This window comes from Lathyrus oleraceus, chromosome 2 (genome assembly GCF_024323335.1).
Source record: "Lathyrus oleraceus cultivar Zhongwan6 chromosome 2, CAAS_Psat_ZW6_1.0, whole genome shotgun sequence".
Lineage (NCBI taxonomy): Eukaryota > Viridiplantae > Streptophyta > Magnoliopsida > Fabales > Fabaceae > Lathyrus > Lathyrus oleraceus.
In genome coordinates, this window is record NC_066580.1 from 104,522,281 (window position 1) to 104,529,753 (window position 7,473).

Sequence of the window (7,473 nt, forward strand, 5' to 3'; positions counted from 1 at the left end):
AACCCTCGAGGGCAAGCTAACACTATCTCGTTACGAAGTGGGACCGCTTACGAAGGGCCTCAGAACCCAGCAATGAGCGAGTCCAAATCTTCTAAAGAAAATATGCCAGCCAACCAAGAAGGTGAAGCCAAAGATAAAACTTACAAACCACCACCCCGTACAAACCACCAATCCCGTATCCACAAAGACTTAAACAAACCAAAGTCAACAACCAATATCAAAAATTTATAAAAGTGATAGAAAAGCTTCATGTAGAAATTCCTTTCACCGAAGCTATCACCCAAATTCCGTCTTATGCCAAATTTCTCAAAGACATCTTAACTAACAAGCGCGGGCTCGACGATCCAAAACCCTTGGAATATAACTTTATTTCTGAGGATAAACTTGCTAAGAAGGAGAAAGACCCTGGTAGTTTTTCTATACCTTGCATTTTAGGAAATCATGTGATCGACAAAGCTTTCCTAGACTTAGGCGCTAGTGTAAGTTTAATGCCTTAGCTGTATGTAAGAGGTTAAACCTAGGAGAATTGCAACCAACTAAGATGTCCCTTCAATTAGCCGATAGGTCGGTTAAGTATCCTGTAGGCATTTTAGAAGACATCCCAGTTAGGATCGGTCAACTTTATATCCCAACAGACTTTGTGGTCATGGATATAAAAGAAGACGAAGATATCCCAATCCTTTTAGGTAGACCATTCTTATCAACAACCGGAGCTATAATAGATGTCAAAAGAGGGAAATTAAGCTTCGAAGTAGGGGACGAAAAGATCGAGTTCATTCTTTCGAAATTTCTGATGGCACCAATTCTAGGAGACGCATGTTATGCCTCATAAGTAGGTCTATTTAGACAATCGAAACATCACTTAACTGACGTGAATTACATTCAACCTGTCTTTACCTGCATTTATTTACCATTATTTTGCAAACCTAATATCTCTTTTATACTGCCTTAGATAAACACTGTAACGATAGTAATCGATAAATTGACGATTGGTCTTTGTGGGATCGATATTCTTTTATATTACTTTGATGTTATTCGTGCACTTGCGAATCACAACGATCAAGTTTTTGGCGCCATTGTCGGGGACCAACTTCGTCAAATTTCGTACCCTGTTGTTACACCGTATACACTAAGGCATTATTAGCCGGTAAATGCGAAGAACCCGTAGTACTGGAAATTTAGTAGATCCTTTAGCGGAACCCGAACGTTATACTCGTACACGCCTCTTACTCATCCGAATTAAGAAAGTTATGGCCGAGAATCGCGATAGGCGACCTCTTAAGGAATTTGCCCAACCCTCTGATGAGGAACCTAGTTCGAGTATAGTAAACACCCTTATACCTGCTAACAATTTCGAACTAAAATCGTCTTTGTTGCAATTAGTGCAACAAAACCAATATGCGGGTCTCGCTACCGAGAACCCGAATCAACATTAAAAGTTTTTATCCAACTAGCCGACACCTTTAAATCTAACGGCGCTTCACCCAATGCGATCTGTTTAAGATTATTTCCTTTCTCCCTCAAGGATAGAGCACATTAATGGCTAGATTCACTTCCTGCTAATTCAATAACTACCTGGGAAGACCTTAGGAGAGTATTCCTTGCTAGATATTTCCCCCTAGTAAGACTGTTGTTCTTCGAAACCAAATAACTAGATTTGCTCAAAACCAAGGAGAATCGCTTTTCGAAGCTTGGGAGAGATATAAAGAGTTATTAAGAGTCTGCCCACACCATGGCCTAGAACAATGGCTGATCGTTCATACCTTCTAAAATGGACTCCATTATAACACCAAGATGAGTATCGACGCTGCCGCAGGCGGTGCGCTGATGAACAAACCTTATCTGGAAGCTTGTGACCTAATTGAGGATATGGCCCAAAACCATTATCAATAGGGAACTGAACGAGCATCAATAGAGAAAAAGGAGACCCAAGGTGGAATACATGAGGTGAGCTCTCTAGACATGATGCAGGCGAAAATGGACGCTTTAGCCCTTAGGATTGAACATATGTCTACAAACACTAACACCGTAGCAGTAGTCCACACAGAGTGCGAACTCTATGGATCTAAAGGACACGAATCTGCGGAGTGTAACCTTTTGAACGAACTAAATACTGACCAAGTGAATTACGCCCAAGGTAACCCATTTTCAAACACTTACAACCCTGGATGGAAGAATCATCCAAATTTCTCCTATAAAAACCAGAACCCTATCCAAAATAATGCACCTCATAGACTGCAATGTTATCAAGCCCAAAAACCAAATCAACCTATGCAAGCTGTGCCCCAGAAGTCTAACCTTGAGAAGATCATGGAAAGCTTTATATCGGGCCAGACTCAGCAGAATAAAGAATTCCTAAACCAAAACATTCACGTAAGCAAGCTTATAACGCAATTAGGAACCAAGGTTGATCAGATAATCGCTCATAACAAGATGCTTGAAACCCATATCTCACAGGTAGCACAAAACCAAGCCCCACAAACTACACCTGGAGGCCAATTTCCTGGACAACCTCAACCAAACCCTCGAGGGCAAGCTAACACTATCTCGTTACGAAGTGGGACCGCTTACGAAGGGCCTCAGAACCCAGCAATGAGCGAGTCCAAATCTTCTAAAGAAAATATGCCAGCCAACCAAGAAGGTGAAGCCAAAGATAAAACTTACAAACCACCACCCCGTACAAACCACCAATCCCGTATCCACAAAGACTTAAACAAACCAAAGTCAACAACCAATATCAAAAATTTATAAAAGTGATAGAAAAGCTTCATGTAGAAATTCCTTTCACCGAAGCTATCACCCAAATTCCGTCTTATGCCAAATTTCTCAAAGACATCTTAACTAACAAGCGCGGGCTCGACGATCCAAAACCCTTGGAATATAACTTTATTTCTGAGGATAAACTTGCTAAGAAGGAGAAAGACCCTGGTAGTTTTTCTATACCTTGCATTTTAGGAAATCATGTGATCGACAAAGCTTTCCTAGACTTAGGCGCTAGTGTAAGTTTAATGCCTTAGCTGTATGTAAGAGGTTAAACCTAGGAGAATTGCAACCAACTAAGATGTCCCTTCAATTAGCCGATAGGTCGGTTAAGTATCCTGTAGGCATTTTAGAAGACATCCCAGTTAGGATCGGTCAACTTTATATCCCAACAGACTTTGTGGTCATGGATATAAAAGAAGACGAAGATATCCCAATCCTTTTAGGTAGACCATTCTTATCATCAACCGGAGCTATAATAGATGTCAAAAGAGGGAAATTAAGCTTCGAAGTAGGGGACGAAAAGATCGAGTTCATTCTTTCGAAATTTCTGATGGCACCAATTCTAGGAGACGCATGTTATGCCTCATAAGTAGGTCTATTTAGACAATCGAAACATCACTTAACTGACGTGAATTACATTCAACCTGTCTTTACCTGCATTTATTTACCATTATTTTGCAAACCTAATATCTCTTTTATACTGCCTTAGATAAACACTGTAACGATAGTAATCGATAAATTGACGATTGGTCTTTGTGGGATCGATATTCTTTTATATTACTTTGATGTTATTCGTGCACTTGCGAATCACAACGATCAAGTTTTTGGCGCCATTGTCGGGGACCAACTTCGTCAAATTTCGTACCCTGTTGTTACACCGTATACACTAAGGCATTATTAGCCGGTAAATGCGAAGAACCCGTAGTACTGGAAATTTAGTAGATCCTTTAGCGGAACCCGAACGTTATACTCGTACACGCCTCTTACTCATCCGAATTAAGAAAGTTATGGCCGAGAATCGCGATAGGCGACCTCTTAAGGAATTTGCCCAACCCTCTGATGAGGAACCTAGTTCGAGTATAGTAAACACCCTTATACCTGCTAACAATTTCGAACTAAAATCGTCTTTGTTGCAATTAGTGCAACAAAACCAATATGCGGGTCTCGCTACCGAGAACCCGAATCAACATTAAAAGTTTTTATCCAACTAGCCGACACCTTTAAATCTAACGGCGCTTCACCCAATGCGATCTGTTTAAGATTATTTCCTTTCTCCCTCAAGGATAGAGCACATTAATGGCTAGATTCACTTCCTGCTAATTCAATAACTACCTGGGAAGACCTTAGGAGAGTATTCCTTGCTAGATATTTCCCCCTAGTAAGACTACTGTTCTTCGAAACCAAATAACTAGATTTGCTCAAAACCAAGGAGAATCGCTTTTCGAAGCTTGGGAGAGATATAAAGAGTTATTAAGAGTCTGCCCACACCATGGCCTAGAACAATGGTTGATCGTTCATACCTTCTAAAATGGACTCCATTATAACACCAAGATGAGCATCGACGCTGCCGCAGGCGGTGCGCTGATGAACAAACCTTATCTGGAAGCTTGTGACCTAATTGAGGATATGGCCCAAAACCATTATCAATAGGGAACTGAACGAGCATCAATAGAGAAAAAGGAGACCCAAGGTGGAATACATGAGGTGAGCTCTCTAGACATGATGCAGGCGAAAATGGACGCTTTAGCCCTTAGGGTTGAACATATGTCTACAAACACTAACACCGTAGCAGTAGTCCACACAGAGTGCGAACTCTATGGATCTAAAGGACACGAATCTGCGGAGTGTAACCTTTTGAACGAACTAAATACTGACCAAGTGAATTACGCCCAAGGTAACCCATTTTCAAACACTTACAACCCTGGATGGAAGAATCATCCAAATTTCTCCTATAAAAACCAGAACCCTATCCAAAATAATGCACCTCATAGACTGCAATGTTATCAAGCCCAAAAACCAAATCAACCTATGCAAGCTGTGCCCCAGAAGTCTAACCTTGAGAAGATCATGGAAAGCTTTATATCGGGCCAGACTCAGCAAAATAAAGAATTCCTAAACCAAAACATTCACGTAAGCAAGCTTATAACGCAATTAGGAACCAAGGTTGATCAGATAATCGCTCATAACAAGATGCTTGAAACCCATATCTCACAGGTAGCACAAAACCAAGCCCCACAAACTACACCTGGAGGCCAATTTCCTGGACAACCTCAACCAAACCCTCGAGGGCAAGCTAACACTATCTCGTTACGAAGTGGGACCGCTTACGAAGGGCCTCAGAACCCAGCAATGAGCGAGTCCAAATCTTCTAAAGAAAATATGCCAGCCAACCAAGAAGGTGAAGCCAAAGATAAAACTTACAAACCACCACCCCGTACAAACCACCAATCCCGTATCCACAAAGACTTAAACAAACCAAAGTCAACAACCAATATCAAAAATTTATAAAAGTGATAGAAAAGCTTCATGTAGAAATTCCTTTCACCGAAGCTATCACCCAAATTCCGTCTTATGCCAAATTTCTCAAAGACATCTTAACTAACAAGCGCGGGCTCGACGATCCAAAACCCTTGGAATATAACTTTATTTCTGAGGATAAACTTGCTAAGAAGGAGAAAGACCCTGGTAGTTTTTCTATACCTTGCATTTTAGGAAATCATGTGATCGACAAAGCTTTCCTAGACTTAGGCGCTAGTGTAAGTTTAATGCCTTAGCTGTATGTAAGAGGTTAAACCTAGGAGAATTGCAACCAACTAAGATGTCCCTTCAATTAGCCGATAGGTCGGTTAAGTATCCTGTAGGCATTTTAGAAGACATCCCAGTTAGGATCGGTCAACTTTATATCCCAACAGACTTTGTGGTCATGAATATAAAAGAAGGCGAAGATATCCCAATCCTTTTAGGTAGACCATTCTTATCAACAACCGGAGCTATAATAGATGTCAAAAGAGGGAAATTAAGCTTCGAAGTAGGGGACGAAAAGATCGAGTTCATTCTTTCGAAATTTCTGATGGCACCAATTCTAGGAGACGCATGTTATGCAATCTATATCATAGATGAGTGCATAATAGAATTTGATCAGGGAGAACCTAAGATCGAACCATATTCAAACCCGAATGAAAAGGATGTCGAGTTAGAGGAAACGAAACCTCACGAATGTTCGGATCTTACTCCAGACCCTTCACCTAATTCTCTAAAACCAGCCCAAGAACTTAATGAACTACTCAAGAACCTAAGATATGAGTTTTTGGATGAAGAAATGAACCGCCCAGTAATAGTTAGTGCCACCTTAAACCAAGACGAGACGAATCGACTCTTGAATGTTTTAAGAAGGTACCCCTCTGCCTTAGGTTACAACATCTCTGATTTAAAAGGTATTATCACATCCGTGTGTATGCACATCATCTCACTAGAGGAGGATTCAAAACCTTCCAAAGAACATCAGAGACGAATCAACCCTGTGATGAGCGAGGTGGTGAAGAAGGAAGTCCTAAACTACTGGAAGCTGGTATAATCTATCAGATCTCTGATAGTAAGTGGGTAAGTTCTGTACATGTGGTAGCCAAAAAGGGAGGCATCACAGTCGCGCAGAACGAAAAGGGAGCATGTCACTAAACGCATAGAAGGCGGATGACGTATGTGCATAGATTATAGAAAGCTCAATAAGGCAACTAGGAAAGACCATTTCCCCCTTCCATTCATAGATCAAATGCTGGAGCATCTTGCCAGACACTCTTACTTTTGTTATCTTGAGGGATATTCTGGATTTTTCCAAATACCCATTCACCTCGAGGATCAAGAGAAAACAACCTTTACTTGTCCCTACGGAACGTTTGCTTACAGACGAATGCCGTTTGGACCCTGTAATGCGCCAACTACTTTTCAACGTTGTATGATGTCAATCTTCACAAATTATCTCAACAGAATCATGGAAGTATTCATGGACGAATTCTCGGTGTGTGGATTAAACTTTGACGACTTCCTTATTAACCTTGAGAAAATCCTAGAGAGATGCGTGGAAGTTAACCTTATGTTAAACTGGGAGAAGTTCCACTTTTTGGTTAAATATGGCTTAGTGTTAGGACATATAATATATGAAAGAGGTATTGAGGTCGATAAAGAAAAAATAGAAGTTATAGAAAACCTTAACCCTCCTAAGACAGTTAGAGATATTTGTAGTTTCCTTGGACACGTCGGTTTCTACCGATGCTTCATAAAAGACTTCTCTAAAATAACAAAACCCCTAACCGGACTTCTGATGAAAGACCTCGAATTTATTTTCAATGAGAAATGGATCAAATCCTTTAACCAGTTAAAACAAGCATTAATTTCAGCACCCATTCTACAAACCCCGGATTGGACTAAACCCTTCGAAATAATGTGTGATGCTAGTGATTTCGCTATATGAGCTGTTTTAGGGCAAAGAAAAGATAAGAAACTACACGTAATATATTATGCTAATAGAACCCTAGATGCCGCTCAATTAAATTATACAACAACAGAGAAGGAACTCCTAGCTGTAGTTTTCGCAATCGATAAATTTAGGTATTATCTTGTAGGATCTAAGATTATAATCTATACAGACCATGCAACTATTTGTTACCTTCTGAGCAAAAAGGATGCAAAACCTAGATTACTCAGGTGGATCCT

The 7,473-nt window shown here is 40.5% G+C and overlaps 2 non-coding genes across 2 annotated transcripts; both read right to left on the minus strand.

Annotated features, from left to right (window-relative positions):
- Nucleotides 1-1,632: 1,632 nt before the first annotated feature.
- LOC127124911 (small nucleolar RNA R71) lies at nt 1,633-1,739 on the minus strand. Its single transcript, XR_007804387.1, has one exon. It is a non-coding gene; the product is annotated as a small nucleolar RNA R71 (small nucleolar RNA).
- Nucleotides 1,740-4,152: 2,413 nt separating this feature from the next.
- Nucleotides 4,153-4,259, minus strand: LOC127124912 (small nucleolar RNA R71). The gene has a single exon (XR_007804388.1). It is a non-coding gene; the product is annotated as a small nucleolar RNA R71 (small nucleolar RNA).
- Between the last annotated feature and the right edge of the window lie 3,214 nt (nt 4,260-7,473).